Source organism: Mesoplodon mirus (genome assembly GCF_964341445.2).
Source record: "Mesoplodon mirus genome assembly, chromosome: 8".
NCBI lineage: Eukaryota > Metazoa > Chordata > Mammalia > Artiodactyla > Ziphiidae > Mesoplodon > Mesoplodon mirus.
The window spans coordinates 7,032,455-7,057,461 of NC_138984.1; the positions used below are offsets into that span (position 1 = coordinate 7,032,455).

General features: G+C 47.3%; 1 protein-coding gene across 1 annotated transcript in view; it reads right to left on the reverse strand.

Moving 5' to 3' along the window:
* The window catches only part of INPP5D (inositol polyphosphate-5-phosphatase D), a 134,537-nt gene that overhangs the window by 86,945 nt on the left and 22,585 nt on the right, over nucleotides 1-25,007 (reverse strand). The gene's annotated exons all lie outside the window — the stretch shown is intronic.

Here is a 25,007-nt window from a genome sequence, read left to right on the forward strand (position 1 = left end):
CCGCAGCACTCTCCCGCGGGGGATCCCCGGGCGCTGGGTCAACTCCTAGACTCAGGGGTCCTGTAGGCTTGCTCGTTTCTTTCGCCTGTGAGCTGGGATCCCCACAGGGATGTTGAGATCATAAGGCCCCGAATCTCTGCCTTTCACTCTCTGATATCTGTGTAGTGGCAGTGAGTCCTGTACTCTCCTGGCAGCCTTGAGCAGCTGTAAAATGCTTTGAACCTCTCACATCAAAGGAGCTGCAGGCTGGAGGACTAGCACGCCTACATCTCTGGCTTGTATTGAAATGACAGCTCTGAGATGCGTCATCTGAGGTTGGTGTCACCGCAGCCAGAGTAAGGGGGCAGAGGATGACGGTGCTGTCTGCCAGCACGTGGTCTGCGCATTTGAACAGTGGAGCCCTCATCTGGGGACCTCAGGCCCACAGTGAAGACCCCGGAAGAGGATTGGTCCTTTGTCAGTAGAATCACAGCTGACAGCTTAGAGACCGAATCACAGCCAGCATCACAGAGAGGTTGTCAGCTAACTATGGAAAAGGTTTCTACGCTTTCTCCAAGAGCTCACAGGAACAGATGCCTGGATGATGAGGAAGGAGGGCTGCGGCAGAGTAGCCCTGCCCTACTGTAGGATTTTGCAGCCATATCCTCCATCATGGCACCTAGAGTACCATCGCTGCTTTAGAGTATGGAGAACTTACATCTTTGTCCCACCAGTGTTGAGCTTGGCCATGCTGCTTGCTTTGACCAAAGCACTGTGGGTCAAAGTGCCAGTCCTCAGAGCTTAATGGGCACTATGGGTTGCTGCTTGCCCCTCCTGGGCCCCTGTGATCTGATGGGAAGAGGTGCCCCAGGGAGCCTCCAGCCCTCTAGCATGGGCCAAGAATAAAGGTGTGAGGAGCAGACCCAGATCTGACTGGGAACCTGGAGCCCAGCCTGGTCCAGCCAACAGCCCCAGGAGAGGAAAATGAAATGTTTGTTGCTGTAAACTATTGAGATTTTTGAGTACTTTTTACACAGCAAATGCTGACAAATACAAGTTTGAAGGGAAGAATGGACTTTTCCTGAGATTCTACCTCTTATTGAAGCTTCATGACATAATTTCTTTATTTACTCATGAGAAAGCTGAAGCTCCAAGAGGTTAGGTAACTTGTTCAATGTCACACAACTCGTTTGATCACCAGGACCTGCCGCAAGGACATGTCTTCAAGTTCCACGCCCTCATTTTCGCCACATCTGCTCTCCAGCTTCCAGAGGCCACTGCCCTGCCATCTCATCCTCTGTGTAGACCTCCAGGCCCCTCAGGGCCCCGTCATCTTTCTGGCAAGCCTGAACCCCACTCTGGCACCAGAGATCCTGTCCCCGTGGCTCCCTCCACGCCCTGTACATCTGCAGGCCCTGCCCACTGAAGCCACTGTCCAGGATCAGCTCCCCAGCCCACCCTCTGCACTTGGGCAGGGCTGGAGCAGACCAGAGCTGGTGGCTTGTCAAGCCAGCAGGCAGCCCCCTGACATGTACTAACCTCTTGCCATGAACCCCACCCAGGGCTCAGCCACGGGCATTCAGCAGGGACCAACACAGACCCAGGCCTTGCCCATAGTCTAGCAGAGAAGCAAGATGTGATACAATAAACAAGTAAATAATAACAAGGTACAGAGGCTGAGAGAAGTCAGTGCCTTGGGAGGGTATTACAAGGGGACTCAGCCTAGTGGGTCAGGGAATTATTCGTTAAAAAGACAACACTTAAGCTGAGATGCAAAGGATGGAGAGCGGTTGCCCAGGCCAAGACAGGGAGAAGCATCATGGCAGGCAGAGTTACTGAGCAGCACGTGTGCACAGTACTGGTGTTAATATAAAGGTGTGGTTTCTAATCACAGGTCCTTACATGGAATGTGGTTGGTGTCTTACCCAGTTCCCAGATCCCTTTACTATCTATGCCCCCAGCCCCCTCTCTTCTGGGGGCTCTGTGCTTTGCTGCTAACGGCTTGAACCTAAAACCTCGGGTGATTCCCCTCGCACACTGGGGCCACCGCATTTCATAAGGAGATCCAGGAGAAACCAGAGCGTTCTGACTCCCCATGCCCAAGGCAGCCACCTGTGCTTGGAGAGTGTGTGCAAAAGCCCAGCTCTTTGCTTTGATGCAGAACAAACCCCGAGGTGTAATTCATACTCCAGAGTTCCTTGTAAGCATCAGGCTGGGTCTGAGACTTCACCTGAAATTGTACCTTTGCTTGGCTTCTCTCCTTTCCCATCCTGCATCCCCCACTCTCTCACTGGATTCTCCTGGGAGCCTTTCTTTAATCAATTATTGGTACCCAAGCGTGGGGTCGGCTTCTGGAAGAACTTGACCTTTGATGGTCAACTGCCCAAATCAGTCCTTTTTACTTGTCTATCTTAAGCCCTCCCTCAAGAGCTGACCCAAGGACTTACCCTCAAGTCCTCAACCCACAGCAAAGCCCCTCACCAACAGCGAAGAATTTGGACCCCACTTTACAGAGGACTTGATCAGACTTGAAGTTCTTTGCTTCCTCTTCCTCCCCCCAATATGGGTGCCCATGAGGACCACTCCCACCCCTACCCCCCCATCCTCCCCGCTGGGCTCAGCAGGCTTTCAGCACACATCCTACCTCAGTCTGCACAGACCAGTTCAAAACCCTACCCTGTGACTGGGCCTCTGGTCCTGTGAGCCCCTAGGCTGACAAGAGGGAAAACAGGGTGTCAAATGAGACCGGGCACGTTCGGAAACTCGGCACTTAGGTGACAAAATGCATCATGTATTCACCTCAGCGTTGAGAATGAATGAACGGAAGGAAGAACATTTTTTTGAGAAACCAAACAACCTTACTTAAGTTTCTATTGGTTTTCCCATTTTACAGATGAAGAAACTGAGGCTCAGAGAGGCCAAATGACTTGCCCTAAATGGTAGCACCATGACCTGAACCCAGGTCTCGGGTCCCTTACTCTAAGTTCTGTGCTCCTGGACTCTGAAAGGCTGCTGTGCTCCAGTTTCTCTGCCTGTGTGTTCTGGCACCTTTGGTACGAGGCAAGCCTATTTTGAACTCCATCCAAAGGACCTTATTTACTAATGGATATGATATGTTTAAAAGTCTCTCTCCCTCCTTCCCTCCCTCAACATCTTGTGTTGTATAAAGAATCCCAGGAGTGTAGACCAGTGCAGCCATTCTGGAGAGCAATCAGATACCATTCAGACAAATTAAATATGCGAATATGCTATGACCTAGCAATTTCACCCCTGGGCATATGCCCCAGGGCTCACCTTGGGCTCACCTATGTGGATGGTCATCACAGGTTTGTTTGTGGTGGCAGAGACCCGGGGGGGAACTGGGTGCCCATCATGGGGAGAGGGGACAGGTAAAATGTGGTCGATGTGTACAATGGGGTGCCATGCAGCAGCCAGAAGCCAACTGGATGTGTACATAGTAACACAGAAGGATCCTTTGGCAGAGAAAGTAGAAAATCGAATGAGGGCTATGGTATCACTTTTAGAAAATTGAATGAGGGCTATGGTATCACTCATTAAAAATGCATGCATGCAAAATAGCAATACATATTTTGTAAGAACCTATTCAAGTAAAAAGACACCCACTCGATGTTTGCCTATTAAAGGGAGGGTTATGCAAGCGCAGTGTGGGGCTAGAAGGGATTAAAACAGTTTGTGAAGACATTGCTTTATAGTGAGAAGGCACTGTGGGCTTTGATCACATAACCTGATTGTGAAAGTTAGGTACTTTGTTGTGGCCTTTCTGATTTGACCTGAACTAATTAGCAAAACCTTCTGGGTCTCAGTTTCTTCCTTGGTCAAGTGGGGAGGAAAAAGTGGGCAAGGGGAAGTACTATTCAGTTAGAAAGCAATGTGGCCCATTAGAAAATGCACAAAATCTGAAGCCTAATGTGTGAGTGAAGCAGGCAGGGTGCGAGACACTAGGGCAAGGTGGGGACAATGACACATTGGAGAAATGTCCCTTCAAAGGAACCAGCTTCCACTTAGGTCCAGTTATACTCCCATGGGGTAACTTAGGCAGAGAGTTACCAGAATTTCAAAACCTTCAAGGGAAGGTAAAAATAGAGATTCTTAGAAGAAATCTCATATTTTTAATGCTTGCAACTAATTTTTAAAAAACGCCCTGTCAACCACAAATTCAAACCTTAGCTCCACCATTAAGTAATTGTATGACCTGGACAATGGCATTCAGCTCTCTAAGGCTGAGCCAGTTTTTTTGTTCATGGATGAAGAGCCTCAGATCTGCTCAGCAGTCTCAGATCTGCTCAGTGTTAAAATGAGCTGATATAAGTCCAGGGCATGGCCTCACTATCATCAGGGAGTACCTGCTATGTGTTGAATATACTAATACAGTATCAACTCTTAATTTTTAGACAAGTAAACCGAAGCTCAGAGGACTGGAAAATTAAGAAGAGTCAGGTAGAAAAAAAATATCTTCTCCAAATGTGATAAAAAGGAATGGGTAAAACTGAATTAAAATAACTTATAAATAAGGGTTTGGGGATTAAAAGGGCTCTAAGTAAAGTGGAAGTGATTATTAATCTGTCTGACCCCTAACAAGTTACAGGAGTCTCTAATAAAGACATCTATGGTCTCAGAGGTCTCAGAGTTCAACAGACCTCACCAGGGCAGTAGTAGGTATGAATTCATAACACACAGACCAGTGATGTGCTGAGGCTGGCTGATGCCCACTTGTGCCTACTTGTTCTGGTTCAAAATCCAATTTTTCCGGATCCCCAAGAGCTGATTGTTGATTGTGGCCACTATGGTGGGAGCCATGGTGAGAGTATTTACCCCACAGAAATTGGCAAACGCTGCAACTCAGGGCTTTGCTTTCTTCCCTGGAGAACCGGTGGTCAAATGTTTGCCACTGCAGGGGGCCCAGCGACATGTATCGCTTTGCCAAAATCATCCTTTCATTTCTTAGAGGCCTGGTTTCGTGTGTGCATTTGCCTTACCCTCTTCACGGCCCCAATCTCTGGAAGCAACATTGGATCAGGAAGGAATACCGCTGACACAAAATGGTTAACGTTTCACTGGGGGAATGCAGAGGGGATTACTGTTCAGTGTGGAAAACCACTTTTTAATGAAGATGGCAAAGGCACAGATCAAAACAGGAAGCTTTCAGCCTGCCTTGCTGGGCAGGTGGGATTGTCTGAAGCTACGAGGTGCTGAACCAGAAGACCAGCAAAGTGTTCTGGTTGGCAAGGTGCAGTGACAAATGTGGGTCCACCAGTTGCCCAGCTGGGCTCACCCTCGACCTCTGGGGGAGAGGGGCTCAGTTTAGGTAGACAGGAGTGGACGGGCAGCTCAGGGTAAACACTGCGCCCTGCAGAGGAACTGAAAGTCACCGTTTGCAGGCTCCTGCTGCTCTGAGGAAGTGACAAAGGCACCCTTACATCATGGGCCTGAAGCCCAGGACAGAAAAGGGGAATGAAACTATACCTGCTTCTACAGAATCCAAGCCTCATCCCAGGGGAAGAAGAGAACTTCAGGAGAGAGCCCAATCGTGCGGAAAGTCAAAGAGGAGGGGGCCAGAGGCTATGATTTGCACAATGGGTAAGGTAGTTTCTTCTGTAGTTTACAGTTTAGTGAGATTTGTGTCCACTCTTGGCAAGACGCTAGATCAGCTTACTAAAAGCATGGTTTGTTAAGACGTGTCAAAGCAAGTGGCGATATCAGTTTACATTCCCACCAAAACTGATACAGCCACTATGGAGAACAGTATGGAGGTTCCTTACAAAACTAAAAATAGAACTACCATACCACCCAGTGATCCCACTACTGGGCTTATACCCAGAGAAAACCATAATTCAAAAAGCCACATGCACACCAATGTTCACTGCAGCACTATTTACAATAGCCAGGACATGGAACCAACCTAAATGCCCATCGACAGATGAATGGATAAAGAAGATGTGGTACATATATACAATGGAATATTACACAGCCATAAAAAGGAATGAAATTGGGTCATTTGTAGGGACGTGGATGAATCTAGAGACTGTCATACAGAGTGAAGTAAGTCAGAAAGAGAAAAACAAATATCGCATATTAACGCATATATGTGGAACCTAGAAAAATAGTACAGATGAACCAGTTTGCAGAGCAGAAATTGAGACACAGATGTAGAAAACAAACGTATGGACACCAAGGGGGGAAAGTGGCAGGGGGAGGGTGGTGGTGTGATGAATTGGGAGATTGGGATTGACATGTATACCCTGATATATATAAAATGGATGACTAATAAGAACCTGCTGTATAAAAAAATAAATTAAATAAAATTCAAAAAAAAGATACTTGATATAATTTCCAATCTTCTTAAAAAAAAAAAAAAGCAAGTGGCAATCCTTGGAACCAGCAGGGGTTCACTGGGAAGAGACCAAGTTGGGAGAACATGTTTGTCTTATTTTATTTACATAGTAGAAGGTCAATGCATGTTTGCTAGCCTAATGAATTAGATCATTTGTTGCATCTGATAGAGATCATGGCTCAATTGCCTACAGAGGCTGGTCAGGTGATGTAAATGAGAGAAACCGGTTGGGAGTGTGGCAGTAGGGAGAGGTGGGGACTGTGGCACATCAAAGAGAAATGCCTCTAGGAAAGGCGGAAGCTTCCACTCAGCTCCAGTTGCATCACATGGGGTAATGTGGGTCTTAGGTTATCAGATCTTCAAAATTTTCAAGGGAGGCTGAAAATTCAGAATATTATATAAAATCTCTGAATTTTTCTAAATTTATTTTTTCATCTTAAAATTTTATTTATTTATTTATTTTATTTATTTTTGTTTTTTGGCCATGCCGCACAGTTTACAGGATTAGTTCCCCGACCAGGGATTGAACCTGGGCCCTGGCAGTGAAAGCGTCAAGTCCTAACCACTGGACTGCCAGGGAATTCCCAAAATCTTGGAAATTTTTAAAATGCTTTTAACTGGTTCATAATTTTAAAAAACGTATATCAGGCAAGCAGAACACTAAATCCAACGCAGGGGCTACCGGTCTGTGATCTCCGGTATAATCTATATAGATTTCAATAAAGCACTTTGTGATCTTCATCCGTGATCTTTTGTTGAGAACCACATGGAGGAATATTGGCTAGGGTGAGACGATGCCAATGTCAGCCTGGACACAGGTTTCAGCTGCTATTGGGGTCTCCCTCTCATTTACATCAGTGATTCTGATTAGGATCCAGGAGGTGGACTTACCAAAGTGTGGCTATCACCAAGCTAGGAGGCATCTCAAATATGCTGGGTGACAGACAGAACCAGGTCAAAGCAGAGCTCAGTGATCTGGAGCAAGGGGCTGGGTCAGAGAGAAGGCCCTGCTGGGCACTGACAACCTGGCTATACTTCTCAGCGTCCCATCCACTCTGCCATTCCAGTTTGGGAATCGTTTGGTTGGTGCCTTCCTCTTGGCACTGCCATTTTTCTCCTTTTTTCCCCTTTAATTGAAATTTTTATTTCCTTGTCTTTGTTATGCATCCTCCTTCCAGAGCAGAAACATCCTCAGAAATCGGGAGCAAGACAACAGTGACTGCTATTGCCGCTAATCTGCATCACTGCGGGTCCCAGCCAGCATGAAACAAGCCAAAGCAAATTCCATCCCCTCAGATTATTTGTATTGAAAAGAAGGGACAAGTTTATCAGTATCTGCAAACAACCAGATCACGTACCTAGAGAAGCCAAAAGAATACATTCAAAAAATGATTAAAACTCATAATTCAGAAAGATAGGTAAGGGGCTTCCCTGGTGGCGCAGTGGTTGAGAATCTGCCTGCTAATGCAGGGGACATGGGTTCGAGCCCTGGTCTGGGAGGATCCCACGTGCCGCGGAGCAACTAGGCCCGTGAGCCACAACTACTGAGCCTGCGTGTCTGGAGCGTGTGCTCCGCAACAAGAGAGGCCGTGATAGTGAGAGGTCCGCACACCACGATGAAGAGTGGCCCCCACTTGCTGCAACTAGAGAAAGCCCTCGCACAGAAACGAAGACCCAACACAGCAAAAATAAATAAATTAATTAATAAACTCCTACCCCCCACATCTTAAAAAAAAAAAAAAAGGCAGATAGGTAAGATTACCCTACAAAAACCATAACATAGACACCAACAAAACCCAGTCAGAAAATGTCACGGAAAAAACAGGTTCTGTTTGCCAAGGTAACTAAAACTACATCACACCCAGTAACAATGAAGATATAAGAACTATATGGAGAAAATGTAAAAGACAGCACATGAGAGTTAAAAAGAAAATCTGAATAAATGGAAAGAGATGCCATGTTCTCTGATAGGACACGATTGTATAAGGACACGATTGTATAAGGATTGTATAAGGATAATTAATCTATGAATTCAATGTAATTATATAAAAATTCCAACTGGATTTTTTTAGGGCACTTAACAAGCTGATTGTAAAACTCACCTGGAAAAGAAAATGCATGGAAGCCATCAAAGAATAAAGAGAGGAACAATAAATAGAACTCAGCCTACCGGATACACACAATAAAGCCACAACAACAAAAACATTATGGAACAGGGGCAAGAATAGATTCCTCCAGTCAGAGGAACAGAAGGAAGATTCCCTACATTAGGACTACATGAATTTAGCATGTGATAAGATGGCATTGTGAATCAATGGAAAAAGGATGGATTGTTTAATATATGGTGTGTCTATCCATTCAGAGGATGGGGTTATATTCTCTATTTTGTACCAAATGCAAAAATAAAGAGCTAAACATAAAAGCTTATTATAAAAGTGTTAGGAGAAAATAATATTTTCCCTGGATAAGTAATATTGAGATAAGTGATTCACAAAACCCAGAATCCATAAATGAAAACACGTGACTACAAAAAGTTGTAAACCTCCACATGACAAACGAACCATAAACAAGGTTTTAAAAAAATGACAGGCTGGGAGAAAATATGTACATTAGAACTAACACAAAATTAATATAAAAAGCATATGAAGAGCTTTTTATAATCAGAAAGATTTTTAAAAAGGAAAAAACTGACAAAGAATATAAATAGCCAGTTCACAGGAAAAGAAATACAAATAGCCAACGCCTATATGAAAATATTCTTATCCTCATTTCTAAAGAAGAAAATGCAAAATAAAATATTGAGATTGCATATTTTAATCCACCATTTGATGACAATAACAGACACTGGTAATGTCCAGTATTGAGAAGACGTGGGGACATGCTGGGTGCAAAATGGCATCAGGTGGGAGATGGCTCATTGGTAGAGGCTTTTGCAAGGTGCTTTGGCTGTATCTATCAATACAATAAAAACATGCATTCCCTCAACCTAGTAATATCTCATCCTGAAGAGAGCTTGTACATGTGCACAGCACAGACCAACCTACTGCTTATTGCAGTATTGTTTTTTGTAGTAATAACCAAAAAAAAAGGACATTGTCTAAGAGTAGGAGGATGAACTATATTGCATGGCAGTTGAAAAGCACTAACTCAAATGTATATTAACTAACTTGGCTAGATCTCAAAGATACATTGCTAAGGGAAGAAAGCGAATTGCAGAACAATATGAAAACATGATCCCATTTATTAAAAAAAAAAAAAACCTGTATATTTGTACAGGCTCACGTTTCTATGTAAATGCACCCAAAATGGCAAGTGCCACATCTGGCAGTGGTTCCCCTTGCAGAGAAGAGAGGCGGGTGGGGATGGTGGCGGCAGACTTTCACTTTCTACTCTCTGTGCTTCTGTGTTGTTTGAATGCTTTTTAAAAATATATTCATGTTTCCCTTGGGTTGAAAAAGAAAGCAAAAAGGAAAAAAAAAAAAGAAAAAGAATAAGAAAGAAAACAGTAGCATCTGTTGTAAGCAGATCTGCCACCCCCGGACAAGGGTCTTGACGCTGGGGTCTCTCCACCTGCCCCTGACCTGGTGACCCGGAAGAGTTTCCGCCTGAGAACAAGCAAGGGGCTTTGGGGGCCCTGCCTTGGGGGTTTTGTCCCTGCTCACACAGCATGGCCACCGCTAGTAGAGCTTTATGTAATAATGACAACAAATTTTTCAAAAAACCAAAAAATTACCCCACCACCCAGTTTTTGCTTTGGGTGGTTTAAATTTAACACATATGCTTTTCCCTGAGGGGTGTAGGGAATAAAAGGTAATTTTAAAAAAAATTTTTTTGCAAAACATTGTGAATGTACTGAGTGCCACAGAATTGTTCACGTTAAAATGGTTAATTTTGTGTTATGTGAATTTCACCTCAATTTGTACAAAAAACAACAAAAACAAACAACAACCACCCTCCCAAGGCACCCTGCCATCTACAGAACAGACTCCAAACTCCCAGCCCAGTGCTCAAGCCCTTTGTATCAGTCTGATCTCAAACTTTTTTCCCCAGTTTTCTCTGCTGGTACTCCTATTTGGGACCCCATGCGACAGCAACAGTACCCCCACATTTTCTGAAATAATCCTGTTTCTTGTCATAGAAAAATTTTAAATAAAGACAAGAAGGGAACATTTTTATAAAGTATTATTATAAAAGTTATATCTTGGCCATGGTTAAAAAGAATTAAAACAGTACTAAAGGTATAAATTGAAAAGTAGAAGCCCTTCTGCCATTGGTAACCCACAATGGTAACTCCTACTCTTGCCCCACTGTTAAGAGTTTCTCAGATATCTTTCCTGTCAACTCTGATATATGTGTAATACTGTGTATATATTCTATCTCTCAGTGAACAAAACCCAAAACTCTCATACGTTAATATCATCCGGCACCTTCTTTTAAATTTTGGAGATATTTCCAACCTATTACACACAGCTCTACCCTAACTTTTTTTTTTTTTTTTTTTTTTTTTTTTTTGCGGTACGTGGGCCTCTCATTCTTGCGGCCTCTCCCGTTGCGGAGCACAGGCTCCGGATGCACAGGCTCAGCGGCCATGGCTCATGGGCCCAGCCGCTCTGCGGCATGTGGGATCTTCCCAGACCGGGGCACGAACCCACGTCCCCTGCATCGGCAGGCGGACTCTCAGCCACTGCGCCACCAGGGAAGCCCTACCCTAACTTTTTAAACAACTGGTCAGACTATACTTCATGTAGCCGTTCCCGACTCATCACGTTTACCTGGCTTGCTGATTCTTCTTGGTCCCCATTTTGACGTGAGGCAGACGTGAATGTCCCTGTACATGTACCTTTGCCCATGTGACCTGTTGGACACATTCCTGGGGGGGGTGTCATTCCTCCTGGGGACCAGGTGCCACAGATGTTTATGGATATTGACAATTTGCCCTCCAGGGCGTTAGCCCCGAGGTGCATTCCTGCCCATCCCGTGTGACTCTTACGGCCATTTCCCCCACCTCCGCATGGTGTTCAGAATTTAACATCCATCTACACGAATCACCTGAGGATCTTGTTTAAATGCTGATTCCGAACCAGTAGGTCTGGGCCTGATTCTTTGCATTTCTAACACGCTCTAGGATGCTGCAGATGTTGGTCTGTGGACCACACTTGGAGTAGCAAGGCTCTAGAGCAATGCTATCTAATAGAAATAAAATGTGAGCCTTACATGTGATTTCAAGTTTTCTAGTGGCCACATTAAAAAGAATTTTTTTAAAAATCAGGTGAAACTAATTTGATGATTAGGTTTTATTTAACCCAATACATCCCAAATATTAGGATTTCAATGGGCAATAAACAACAAGTTATGAGATATATTAAATTTTTTTCTTTTTTTAAAAAGAGGCCTTTGAAATCTGGGGGGTATTTTACACTTTGCCCATCTGAATCTGGACTAACCACATTTCATGTTCACGACTGCCACATGCGGCCAGTGGCGGCTGCATTGCCCAGCTCTAGAGAATCTCCTGGGCTCTACCAGGTGGGGGAACAATGTCTGTTTCTCAGACCCCTGGCAACGGCACAGGGCTAAGAGGGTCGGAGGTAGGAGAGGGGCACCAGGAGTCAGTAGTGAGAACACACTCATCAGCCAAAGGATGTATGGCCTGAAGCCGCCATGAGACTGGCAGTAGGAGGGAATTCTGGACGCATAAGGACTCCAAGCAACGATGCTATTATTATTATTATCACTATCTGTTCTTAGGCAAGATTCCCAATAACTTTTATTTACATTTAAAAAAAGAGACATAATTGACATACAACATTATATTAGCCTCAGGTGTACACGATCTGATGTACATATTGCAAAATGGTTACCACAATACGTCTGGTTAACATCTATCACTGCACATAGTTACAGGTTTTTTTCTTATGATGAGAGCTTTTAAGATCTACTCTCTTAGCGACTTTCAAATATACAGTACAGTGTTATTAACCATAGTTGTCAGGCTGTACATTACATCCTCAGGACTTATTTTGTCTTATAACTGGAAGTTTGTACCTTTTTTTTTTTTTTTGGCAGTACGTGGGCCTCTCCCTGTTGTGGCCTCTCCCGTTGCGGAGCACAGGCTCCGGACGCGCAGGCTCAGCGGCCATGGCTCACGGGCCCAGCCGCTCCGCGGCATGTGGGATCTTCCCGGACCGGGGCACGAACCCGCGTCCCCTGCTTCGGCAGGCGGACTCTCAACCACTGCGCCACCAGGGAAGCCTGGAAGTTTGTACCTTTTGACTACCTTCACTTTTAAAGGAAATCACAACACACTTAAAATTGTGCACTGTTCACTCTAGTTGACCAGGCATGATACTGTTATTGCCAAATTTTTGCAAATCTTTTCTCCCCCAAATACTGTAGGACTGTTGATATTTAAAGATAGCCTGAGTGAGTACTCAAAGTGCTTAACATAAGGTCCTTAAGACTATTTTTAAGATACCAAATATATTACAGTTTCGAAAGTTAAATTTTAGAGAAACACATAATACAGTGACAGTTTCCCAAGAAGCAAGGCATGTTTCAAGGTCAGGGGATTTTATTTCTGTTTTGTATTTTCAGTTTGAACTTCCTCACCCTTACTTGCTACTTTCCTAAGAGAAAAAGCAGAGACAACAAATACTGATCTGCAGGAATCCTTCCTTCTTAATACAGTAAAAAGAAGACTTAACTCAGAGAGTAATTTTGTGGTCCAAGCCGGGCCGTGTAAACCACAGGACCTCGTGCTGCACTCAGATTGGAAATCTGCTTATTTCTCCATTTCTCTCAGGACAACACGCTACTTGATTTATCTTTCTGCGTCTTCCTGTGTAACCATTTTCATCATGGGGTCCAAATTTGTTCACCCATGCCAGCAGGAATAAACCCTTTCAGGTGCAAAGCATGGGGCTGAAGGGTGCAGAGAGCTGGGTGTGGTGTGGGGATGGGGAGTGCTGGGGGAGGTGGCCCTGGCCATCTGGGGGCCAGAGACTGTCACAGGCCTGGGGCTCCGTGATTTCACTCAGTCCATCTCGAGATTGAGGAGGGGGTGGGAGGTGGGGAAAGAAGGAGAGTTTCTAAGTCCTCGTCCACCTCCAGTATGCAAAATTTGCCTTTAAAATAGCCATTTCCCTCTGACACATGCAATGAAGGAAGCTCTTCTTGTTCACTGTTTCCATTTCCCCTTTTCTCTCACCCCCAGCAAAGGTCCTGTTTAGCTTGCAAGGGGACCTTTTTAGGTTTAAAGAGGCTGCCTGGTTTAAACCCCTCCCCTGAAAGAATTGAACCGCACATCTCTTGGCACTGCTTGGATAGAGCAAGTATTTATACTTGTACAAGCTCATCGATACTAAAAACCTGGACTAATCATTATCTTTCAAAAGGCTTCATGGTCCCAGCAGTCCTGGGAACGGGAGCATTCTCCATTTTCTCATTGCTGGGAGCTTAGGAGGGATATTTTTAGCCTTAATTACACATCCCTGAGATGCTCTTCTTTCCAGCTTGCTTTTCTTTTCTTTTTGTGAAACTCTCAAGGTGCTCTGAGAGAGACAGAAATGACAGCTGGCAGACAAGCTCTGTGTCCTTAGCCTGGGAGTCAGCTAGCAGAAGAGCAGCCTCGGGGCAGATGAAGCCTGGAGCATCTCCTGATGAACCTGCAGCCCACCCCCAAACTCCCCTGCCGCCTTTACCTCATCCCAGACCCGTCCTGCTGCACCCACTGCGCCCCTGCCACAGAGCAGATTATGAAACGGCTGCCCCCCATCACTCCCCTCTCCTCTCCGTTGATGTCACTGCTATAGAAGGAATCATAGAATTCTAGAGCATGCAGGCCTTTGGAGGTCTCTAGTCCACTCCCCTCCTTTTACAGGTGAAGAAATGAAAGCCGTTCCTCCCTGCTCATATTATAAATTTACACCTCATTCAAACGTTTAGCAGATACTAATCGAGCACCGACTCTGTACCAGCTGCTCTCCTAGGAGCTGCAGACACAGGGGTGAGCAAGACAGATGAAGTCTTAGCTCCCCTGGATCTTCCATCCTCATGGTGGAGACAGATGACAAACGAGTAGGCCAATAAGTCACAAAGACAGTCGCCGTGGTGGCCAGAACAATAGCCCCTCAAAGACACCCACTTCCCGATCCCTGGAACCTGTGAAGGTGCTTTGTTATGGGGTGTGGGGGAATTAAGATGCAGAGGGAATTAAGGTTGCCAATGTACTGTCCTTGAGATAGGAAGATTATCTTGAATTATTTAGGTGGACCCAATTGAATCCCAAGGGTCCTCATAAAGGAAAGAATGAGGTTGGTAAGTCATACCCAGAGAAGTGGTATTGTGACAAAGCCTGACTGGCCATCTCTGGCTTTGAAGATGGAGAAACGGGCTAGGACCCAAGGATCACAGCCCTGGTAACTCCTTGATTTTAGCCCAGTGAGACCCACTTCAGACTTCCAACCCCCAGAATTCTAAGATAATAAATCTGTGTTGTTTTTAAACCACTACACTTGTAGTAATTTGTTACAGTGGCAATAGGAAACCAATACCATTGCAGACAATAAGGGCTATAAAGAAAAATAAAACAGGAGTATAATGGAGAATGACCATGGGGGCAGGGCATAACTTTAGATGGGGAGACCTGGGAATAACATCAGGGCAGTCAGCTATGTGGTGATATGGGGGGACAGAGTCCTAGGTAGAGGCCAGGGCAAGTGCAAATATCCTGGGGCAGGGAGGAGCTTGGCATTGGCAGGATTAACTACCCCCTCAATGCCTTCCCAGGAAGAGAGAGCCATCCTATTGTCTGGTTTCCCAAGTAGCCCATGTGTTTCTTGCAGACATCTGAGTGACCTTTAAATCTACTTGTTTGAATGTCTGGTTTCCCTCTTTAAAGCCTGGCACTGTGTCCTCTCCTTGTCCCAGTATGAAGTGTTAGGGCCTCTTCTTTGGGTCTTAAGAGTATACATTTGCCAGAGACATTGGATTTTGGAAAACACATTTCTTCAAGACTTTAGAAATTTTCCCCCAAGTCATGAGGGAGCATAAATACGGTGGAGAGACAGGCAGACACTCTGATGGCTGTCAGCCTCCTGGAGTTTTTGGACTTGGACAGTCACAAGCAGCTGAAGTGAAGGGGTTTTGGGAACTCCCTACTTAAACCTCTTATGGCAAATCTCTTTGTAAAAAATGACTAACTGATGACCTACTAATTAATTCAATATCGGGGTTGGGTGGAGAAATTTGGATTGCTCTATCTTGGGGCTGCTCAAAATGGGGTACATCTCTGCTAAAAACATGGGGTGTTAAGGTTAACCTCAAAAGGTCTCTTGAGGGCTTCCCTGGTGGCGCAGTGGTTGAGAGTCCGCCTGCCGATGCAGGGGACGCGGGTTCGTGCCCCGGTCTGGGAAGATCCCACATGCCGCGGAGCGGCTGGGTCCGTGCGCCATGGCCGCTGAGCCTGTGCATCCGGAGCCTGTGCTCCGCAACGGGAGAGGCCACAACAGTGAGAAGCCCGCGTACCGCAAAAAAAAAAAAAAAAAAAAAAAAAAAAAGGTCCCTTGAGTACTGAGAGGTAAATTGGAGAACCACTTTCAAGCCAAGTCCAGTTGGGCCTTTCAGTTAATGAGTGGTCATGAAGGCTGCCCTGGGCTGGGCTCTAGGGCAGACACAGAGGCAAATGAGACCCTCATCTTGTTCCCGAGGCACCCACAGTTCACTGGGGTAGACAGACAGGGCTGAGCACCACCCCACATGGCAAGGGCTTGGTAGTAGGAAGAGGGGAAGTGCTTGGGAGCATAGAACAGAGGGTGATGATTTTTTGGAGAGTTTGGCTGTGACATTCATTTCCTCCTCTTGAAGGGGAACTCTTTTTGCTGTAGAAGATTCCTAAAACACCTCTACTTCAAGCTCTAGATCTGGGGTTCAGGGGATCATCTTGCTAATTGCTCGCCATCGGTCTCTAAACTGAATGTCCCGTAAGGGCAGGGATTGTGCCCAACTAATATGTGCTGAATGAGTGAGGATGAATAAATGGATGTGGGGCGTCTCAGCTAAGTCATTCTGGAACATGGACAGAAGGTACCGCTGTAACACCGCCTGGACTGAACTTCACAGGAGGGTCATCTTGAGCCTCATTCAAGAAGGTTAATGGCTCAAATGCTATACAACTCACAGCTGGTTCCACAGCTGGGGCCAACTGTCAGTGGTTGGGAAAGCAAAGGCCAGTAGCCGAACATGACGGCAGCATCAGATTTAATCTGGCACTTACCTTCCAGCCAGGACGCCCCATTGGACTCCTCCATGACATGACTAACAGCCAAGCCAAGGAGGGGAGGGTGGCCTTGCCCTTAAGCCACAGCATGGCGGGTCACGTGATATCCCTGTTCTGTCACTGACCAGTTGTATGGACCGAGCAAACAGTGTTATCCCACCTGAGCCTTAGTTTCCTTGTGTTTAAAATGAGAGTAGTGTTAAGAATACCTCCCTCCCAGGATTAAAGAATGTATATTAAGTGCCTGGCTCCTAAGAAGGGCTCAATAAATGGGGACAATGGTGAAAAGAGATAAGGTAAGCCCCTGGGAGGGTCATTATAGGACCTTCCCTGGCCCCTCTGGTATCCTCAAGTTCTCTCTCACTGCTGCCCAGAGAGACCCCAGGGACCAGCCCCTGCCCTGAGCACCTGCATCTGTCTTCCCCAGTTCCTCAACTGGCCCAAAGAGCAGACATAGGACTCAAGTGGGTCCTCATACAAAGAGGAGAGAGGGGCCCGAGCTTGGCACCTCCGTCCCCTCCCCACTCCTGGGTCGTGATCTGGGGCCCGTCAGGATTCCTGGCCACTCATTCTTCTTTCCAAGTCCTCCTGGACTATCATGCACCAGTCTCAGGACTCCTGAATCTTTTGTGTCCCCAAGTCTCAGCACTTTCTCCCTCCCAAGCCTGGCGTCCTCAGTCCGCAGGCCTGGGCTTCTGCCTGCGTAGCTTTGCCTGGGTGTTGCTTAGCTGACTGGCCTCCGTGCCTCTATCCCCACTTCCTAGTTATCGTAAAACCATCACTCATTGGGCTACGCACGTGTCTGGCACTGCGTGCTTCACATAAACCATCTCTGGTCCTGGAAATCTCCCTACATAAGTAATGTCATTATCCCCATATTTCAGATGAGGAGAAGGGGGCTGGAGAGAATAAGACCCAGAGGAAGGCTTCTCTCGATCCTCTGCTGCAGGAACTAGTAAAACATCCTGGGAAGCATCTGATATCATCACATGGATGTGAAAAGGCAAGGCCTTTCTGACCCAGAAGTGAAAACCCACAAGAAGAAAATGGGAAAGATGAACAGACAACAGCACCAGTTAAAGAGGGAGCTCAGCCAATAATGCAGGCTTGAACCAACATGGAAAACTCCGTGGTGACATTAAAATCCACATTGGAGGGAGTGACAGCAAAACGAAGACTGTGGAACAGAGAACCTGCCCAGGATGCAGAGGCAATTGACAAGGAATGAAAAACAAGTGCCAAGTCAGTAGATATGGTGGATAGTGTGGACCCAGTTAAGAATGATCACAGCAGCAAGGGCAAATCAAGTCCTAATTTTAAGTGAAAGACATAGTCGTTCTACATTCTTTTTTTATTTATTTTTTTTGTGGTACGTGGGCCTCTCACTGTTGTGGCTTCTCCCATTGCGGAGCACAGGCTCTGGACGTGCAGGCTCAGCAGCCATGGCTCACGGGCCCAGCTGCTCCGCGGCATGTGGGATCTTCCCAGACCGGGGCATGAACCTGTGTCCCCTGCTTCGGCAGGTGGACTCTCAACCACTGCGCCACCAGGGAAGCCCCGTTCTACATCCTTAACGGTGGCAACAGAATTAATTCATTCAGTAAATATCTACTGAGTGCCCACTATATGCCAGGAACAGTTCTAAGACTGGCGATACAAAAATCAATCAATAAGTATATAAAGTCAGGTACTTACAAGTGCTGTGAAGAAGATAAAGGAAGATAAAGGGTTTGGGAGCCGTAGGTGGGCAGCAGGAAGCAGGTAGATATTTTTATGGAGTAATTAGGGATTTTTATTTTCTTTTCTTCTCTTTTATTAAACATCTTTATTGGAGTATAATTGCGTTACAATGGTGTGTTAGTTTCTGCTTTATAACAAAGTGAATCAGCTATACATATACATATATCCCCATATCTCCTCCCTCTTGCATCTCCCTCCCACCCTCCCTATCCCACCCCTCTAGGTGGACACAAAGCACCGAGCTGATCTCCCTGTGCTATGCTGCTTCCCACTAGCTATCTATCTTACATTTGGTAGTGTATATAAGTCCATGCCTCTCTCTCACTTCATCCCAGCTTACCCTTCCCCCTCCCCGTGTCCTCAAGTCCATTCTCTACGTCTGCATCTTTATTCCTGGGATTATTTTCTTAGAGGAAAGACTCTCTTCTGTTGGGTAGCTTTTTTTTTTTTTTTTGCGGTATGCGGGCCTCTCACTGTTGTGGCCTCTCCCGTTGTGGAGCACAGGCTCCGGATGCGCAGGTTCAGCGGCCATGGCTTACGGGCCCAGCCGCTCCACAGCATGTGGGATCTTCCCGGACCGGGGCACGAACCTGTGTCCCCTGCATCGGCAGGCGGACTCCCAACCACTGCGCCACCAGGGAAGCCCCTGTTGGGTAGCTTTAAGTAGCCTCTTAATGTATTAAGGTTAGACCCAGAACCTGATCTTGAGAGCGAAGTTGAGAGAAGACGCTAAATCATTCTGCAAGAAGCAAGTAGTTGCTAAAATATTGATTGGTTTTTATGCTTTTTCTGGTTAGAGCTGGAGAAAGGGATATCGACCCCTAGGATGTGGGACATGGAGACAAGTCATTGCAAGTGTCTGAGAGGGATTGGAGTGGTCCTGGCAACACGGCACAGGCCACGGCTGAAGAGAGGGGAGAGTCGGGAATATGAGTGTCAGACCATGGATTATGAGCTTCTGGTGCAGTGAAACTTGATGTTCAGTTAAAATTTTTCTTTTTCTCTTTTGAAATTCCCCTAAGATAGGCCAAGTGTTTGCATATTAAGGTACTTTTTGCTGCAGGTAACAGAGAACCCCAATTCAACTACTTGAACAAAAAGGAGTTAATTGTCTCACAAACAGGAAGTCTAGAGGCCAGACAATGACCAGCCTGGTTAATTCTGCTTGGTTAATTCAATGGCATCATTGAGGACCCAGCTTCATTTCATCTTTCTGCTCTGTCCTCTGCATATTGGCCTCACTTTCCAGCTACCTCCCCTCTTGGTTGCACAATGGCAGCAGCAGCCCCAGCTATCACATCCTACGACAGCTTCCAAAGGTAGAAAAGGGACCATTTCATCCTTGTGTCTCCTTCTAAGACAAAAGAAACCTTTACCAGAAGCCCCGTGGAACACTTCCCTTCACATCTCATTGGTTACTAGTGCATTCTACTCCTATCAATTACGTTATATTACATTATCCCTGTACCTAAACCCACCAACCACAGCTAGTGTTGGTCCCCATGTGGGCTCTGCTTTGGGCAACAAAGAGGAAATGGTCCCATGTCCTGCAGCAAGGTGGACTAGAAGTCTTGGAGCATGAGAAGCAAGGACAAGGTGGCCAGCGGGGAGGGGGAAAGAGTAAAGACAGTCATGTGGAGGTAGAGAGGGCAAATAGAAACCAGAAGAGCTGGAATAAAAACTTGCTCAAGGGACTTCCCTGGTGGTCCAGTGGTTAAGACTCTGTGCTCCCAATGCAGGGGGCCCAGGTTCAATCCCTTGTCAGGGAACTATGTCCCGCATACCACAACTAAAGATCTCGCATGCCACAGCTAAGACCCGGCACAGCCAAATAAATTAATTAATTAAAACAAAACAAAACAAAAAACCCCACAAAACTTACTCAAAGACCAAACAGGAGAAAAGTCTTCTGAGCCAAAGAAAGACCCAGGTTTGCAAAGCGAAAAGGTTGAACACATTCCCAGAACTATTGATGAAAGGAAAATGACAAGGGTGGTAAAGAATCCCCACCAGCTTCAATGCAAAAAAAGAAAAAAACCTGGTTCCCTATAATGGGACTGGTACCAGCTTGACCTTGGATTTTGTATCTGGGGCTATTTGTAACTCATAAATTTCTGAAGGCAGTAGAACACCACCTCTATAGAATTTTGAGGGGAAATTCGGTCCCCAAGAATTTCACCTCCATCAAATTTCCTTTTCCATCTGAAGGCAACTGGAAAATGTTTTGAGATATTCAGAAGCTTGGAAAACAGACCTGTCCTTGTTCTACAGCAGGTTAAACTAACATGAAATGAGATGAAATTACATTAAAATGCACGCTTCTAGAATGTGGCAGCGATGGCCTAAAGGGACCGCTTGGCCGCCGTGGAGCCCGCTGGGCCCCCTGCCCTCAAGCATGGCCGCAGAGTCCTGCGAGGTGGCCCCGGCCGTGCATGGCTTCTGTCGCCTGTGCCCCTTCTGCTCCCTCTTGTGCAATGTCAGGAAGTGTGTTCTCGAGCCACATCCTTCGCCCGGCGGCTCAGACGGAATCTTTACTTCACTTGGTGACCACTCAGAACAATAACAGCTGCCACCCTCTTCCTGAGCTTCATAACAATGGCTCAACCGTCAACCCTCCTGGACACTTGTGACGGAACGGCTTTGAGAAAGTTGTTTTGTTTTCTCTCTCCAAAAGCCACACTGCCCAGAGCAACGTGACAGCCACCATCGGGGAGCAGGAACTGAGTCATGAGTCTCTCACCCGAACAGCTCAAAGCGCCGGGGTTTTCTTCTAAATGGGGAAAGGAGACCGAGAGTCTATGAGGCTCATGGTTTCCAATTCCCTCTTCACCTAAACCTGCCTTAAAACCTGTGTGTGTTCTGGTCTTGATTTCAACAGTCAATATCCTGCGTAGAATCTCAATGCTGAGAAAAGACAGGGAGTTTGCAGTGAATATATCGCTGTGATGGGGAGCCAGGGGCAGTTTTATTTTCTGCTTTATTCTTCTTGGGAGGAAGGATGTGAGAAAAACAGCAAGGGTTGAAGGGTCGTAGGAATGGAGCCGAAGGGCCCCATCCACTTGGACTGTGGCGTCGGGCCGTTTACGTGATAGCCCTCGGCCCTCCCCTCAGTTCTGCTCACGCTGGCCCATCAGGACTGCACGTCCTGCTTTGAACTTGGCCTTGATGTCCCAGGGAGGAGGGTCATTGCAAAAGGCAGTGGGAGCCTCACAGTTCATTCCAGGGAGGGCCACTTCCCTGTCCATGGCGGGGAGGGAGTCTGGGCCTTATGAGAAACCCACACTCTCGGTGCGGGAAACTCAAGGCTGAGGGCCTGGGCGCACCCGCCTTCCTCTGGTCTCACAGGGCAGCGCTCAGAGCCCTGCCCACCCCCAGCACCAGCAGCTCAGCCTCCAGTCTGGAAGATTCTCAGGGTCAAGGCTGGCTGCTGAACAACTACTTAACAAATCCACGGGCTGCCGAGGAAACTGTGGAAATCCACAGCCCAAGAAGCAGAGCTGAGGGAGCCTGATTGCCACTAAACCCCTCCCTGCCACCCCTAGTCACTGCCTAGAACCTTCTAGAACACCGCCTGTGTCCCTTCCCCTCCCCTTCTCCGCTGCCTCTGTGCCCCACGCCTGTTTCCATCTTTTCTTCTGTCAGAACTGCCCACCCCACTCACCTCTACCCGTCCCTCGTTCTTCCTTCACTTTTTCTTCCTCCTTCTTAGCTTTCGCTTTCCTTCTCTCCTTTCCCCTCTTTCATTCGGTCCTTCCTTCCTTCCTCTCTCTTCATTGTCTTTCTGCTTCTCTGTCCATCCCATTTCCCGCCATTCTTCCCTCCTCCCTCACCGGAGCACGAGGTAGAACTGACTTATGCTGGTTCACAGATGCCATCGTCCTGTTGGAGGTCTGTTCCCTCTCACAGCAAATAAAGACGGTAACGGCCATGCCGGCAGCTCCCCGACGCCGGCCACTCCCCGGGGCTGGGTATTTTACACGCACCCTGGGAGGCACCTGTGTGATTCCCACTTTCCAGTGGAGTCACACTCTCGCCCGCCTTGGGCGAGTCACACTGTTGCCCGTATGGCTGGCACAATCTTGACTTGAACCAGCTGGGAACAGGGTGGTCTGCTTGAGTTCCAGGTGCCTCACTGATTTAGCCCAAAGGCCAAATGTTACGTGTAGTCAAATGTTATCAACATTTACAACGGTGGCAGGAAAAGAGGGCTCTCTCTTTGAGAGGCTACCTCTCCCTGTCTCCCTGTCCTCCTGGGGCAGAGTCTGTCCTTCTCTAAGGGAGTCAACACCCAGCTGGGTTTGGACACACTTTCTGGGGTCCAAGAAAGACGGCTTAGCTGGGCAGGTCTGGAGACTGGGCCTGAGGCCTCGCTTCTGAGGGGCTCAGCCACGTCCACGCTTAAAGCACGGAGGTTGAATGAAGTTACAGCTTACACGCTTCCCTCTCATCTCTGATTTTTTGTAAGTCTGAGAAAGGCGGAGTGAGAACGAAGTCACCGGGCGTCAGGATCGCTCCCCTTCCTGAGCCACATGGACTGTCACGGGCCACACCCCGCGGCCGACTTCATGAGGTCGCTCTGCAAGGAACGAAGACCAAGTGGCTCTTTGGTTTTGTCAAAAAGCCAGAGGCCCCAGTGAGAAGAGCTAAGGTAATTAGAATAAGATGAAAGCTTTTGCTGCTTCACTTGGCAACGTTTCAGGCCAGATTCTTATTCGGGGAGCCTCCTATTCTGGCAGCACCAAACAGATTCAGGTGTAAGGAGTGAGTTATTTAGAAACTGTGGCTAAGCTCAGAAAAGAGTATGAGGTTTTGCCTCAACATGAAAAGAGGAACTGGATTTAAAATAAACCCCGAACGGTAACTGCTGAAGCTCGACAACCCCGAGACTCGGCCTGATGGTGCGCGTGCTTTAACCTGCTCCTTGGTTCACAGCTACTCTGATCACCTCGTGAGGTGTTGTATTTTTATAGGAAGGCGTATCCTTAGGAGTGAAAATTGCCCAGGTCCCCCAGCTCCCTGTCCCCTGGTTACCGGGTGTTGGCCACCGAGGAGGTTCCAGGCCCAGTGCCGGGGTCGGGGGCAGACCCATCCAGCAGGGTGCCAGCTCTTCTGTGAAACCTGCCTGCCCATCACCCTGGCTGAGCGTGGGCTTCAGGTAACCATGTTCTGTCCCCACAACTCTACCCCCTTCTACGAGCCGTGGGCGGGCCCCTGCTCCAAGGCAGCTGATTCATACACAGACCTGAAAGGGCCCCTGAAGAGGAAGCTGTTGATGGGGCCGAGCTGACCGTATTCCCTCTTGGGACTGGCAACTCAGGAGTGAGCCTGTTGGCGGGGAAGGGCAGACCCACTGAGAAGGGCTGAGTCGTGGCAGGTAGCACCTGGGCTGTAGGGTGCCAGCCCTTCTGGTCCCAGGCCCCAGCCTTCTCCCTCCTTGCACCGAGCGTCTCCACCAGGGCCGCCCACCCCCCTTGCATAAGTTAGCCAAAGCAAGTCTCTGTTCTTTTCAACCCCCAAAGCCTGATGAGGCCCCAGCTGCTGTAGGACTGGCAGCCGTTCCCAGGAACATGCGATGCCACAGCAGCAAGAGGTAAAGGCCAGAGGGAATAAACCTAGACGCAGTCTAGACGTATACAAGCCATGAGTACAAACTCTATAGAAGCCACAAAGTCATGTCTTTTCCAACTTAAGGCCTAGTCATACTTAAAGTCTTCTTCCCTTTGAAGGAATAGAAGAAAACCACAAGGGGAAAAAAGATCAAAAGCACCAACTAACTTTTAACTTAAGAGAGTTTAGACTCCTTTCAGCAAACCACCTATCAAGGATGCCAACCTTTGTGGGAAAGTTCATGCAGTCCTAGACTTGGAAAAAATTCGAGGCCACTGAGCCCCACTGCCTGCCCCAGGCAGGCCTCCCTTCAGGCGGCCTCATCCCTGACAGGTGAGGAGCCCATAGGAGAGGCAGCCATCCCATTGACGAGTGGTTGCCAAGTCTTGAAAGAACCGTCCAATATTAAGGTACCAACATTTGTCCCTGGTGCCGAGGCTGAGACATGGGGGCCTCCTAGACTATCCAAAAACATTCAAATGGATGTTCTTTAGAACCAATGCAGATGCATGTATGTACAGGAAGGACGAAGAAGCCAGAAGCAGCCCTCAGCCTGACCTCTAGGACATGAAGCAATTCTGCTTGAGCCCAAACTTGCATCCCCAGGGAAGCCCTGCAGCAGAGCCCCAGCCTCCGAGAAGGCAGCGTGGTGATCACTTTGATTGGCTCACGCATGGCCCTGAGGTCTCTGTCTCTGTCCCAAGTGGCTCATTGAAGTGATTTCTTTGATCCCCGTAAACAGTCTCCCAGAAACTTTCTACTCAACACAATTCTCTCTTGACACATTTCCAGTGACTTGTGCCCCAGGGACCTGCCTGTTGTCCTGCCCTTGATTCCAGCTCCGTCTGTACCGCTGCATCCGAGTTCTGCACAAAATGTATTGTTCCCTTCACCTCCGGAATCAGTGATTACACGCCACCTCGCCCCTTCCACTTCTACTTTCTTTTCAACTAAACCCTGCAGACTCTGTCGCTGCCTCTCCATGACATGGTGTCCCAACCCTTCTCTATCCTGGCTGCTCTGCTTGGCACGTGGGTGGGGCACTCGCCTGTG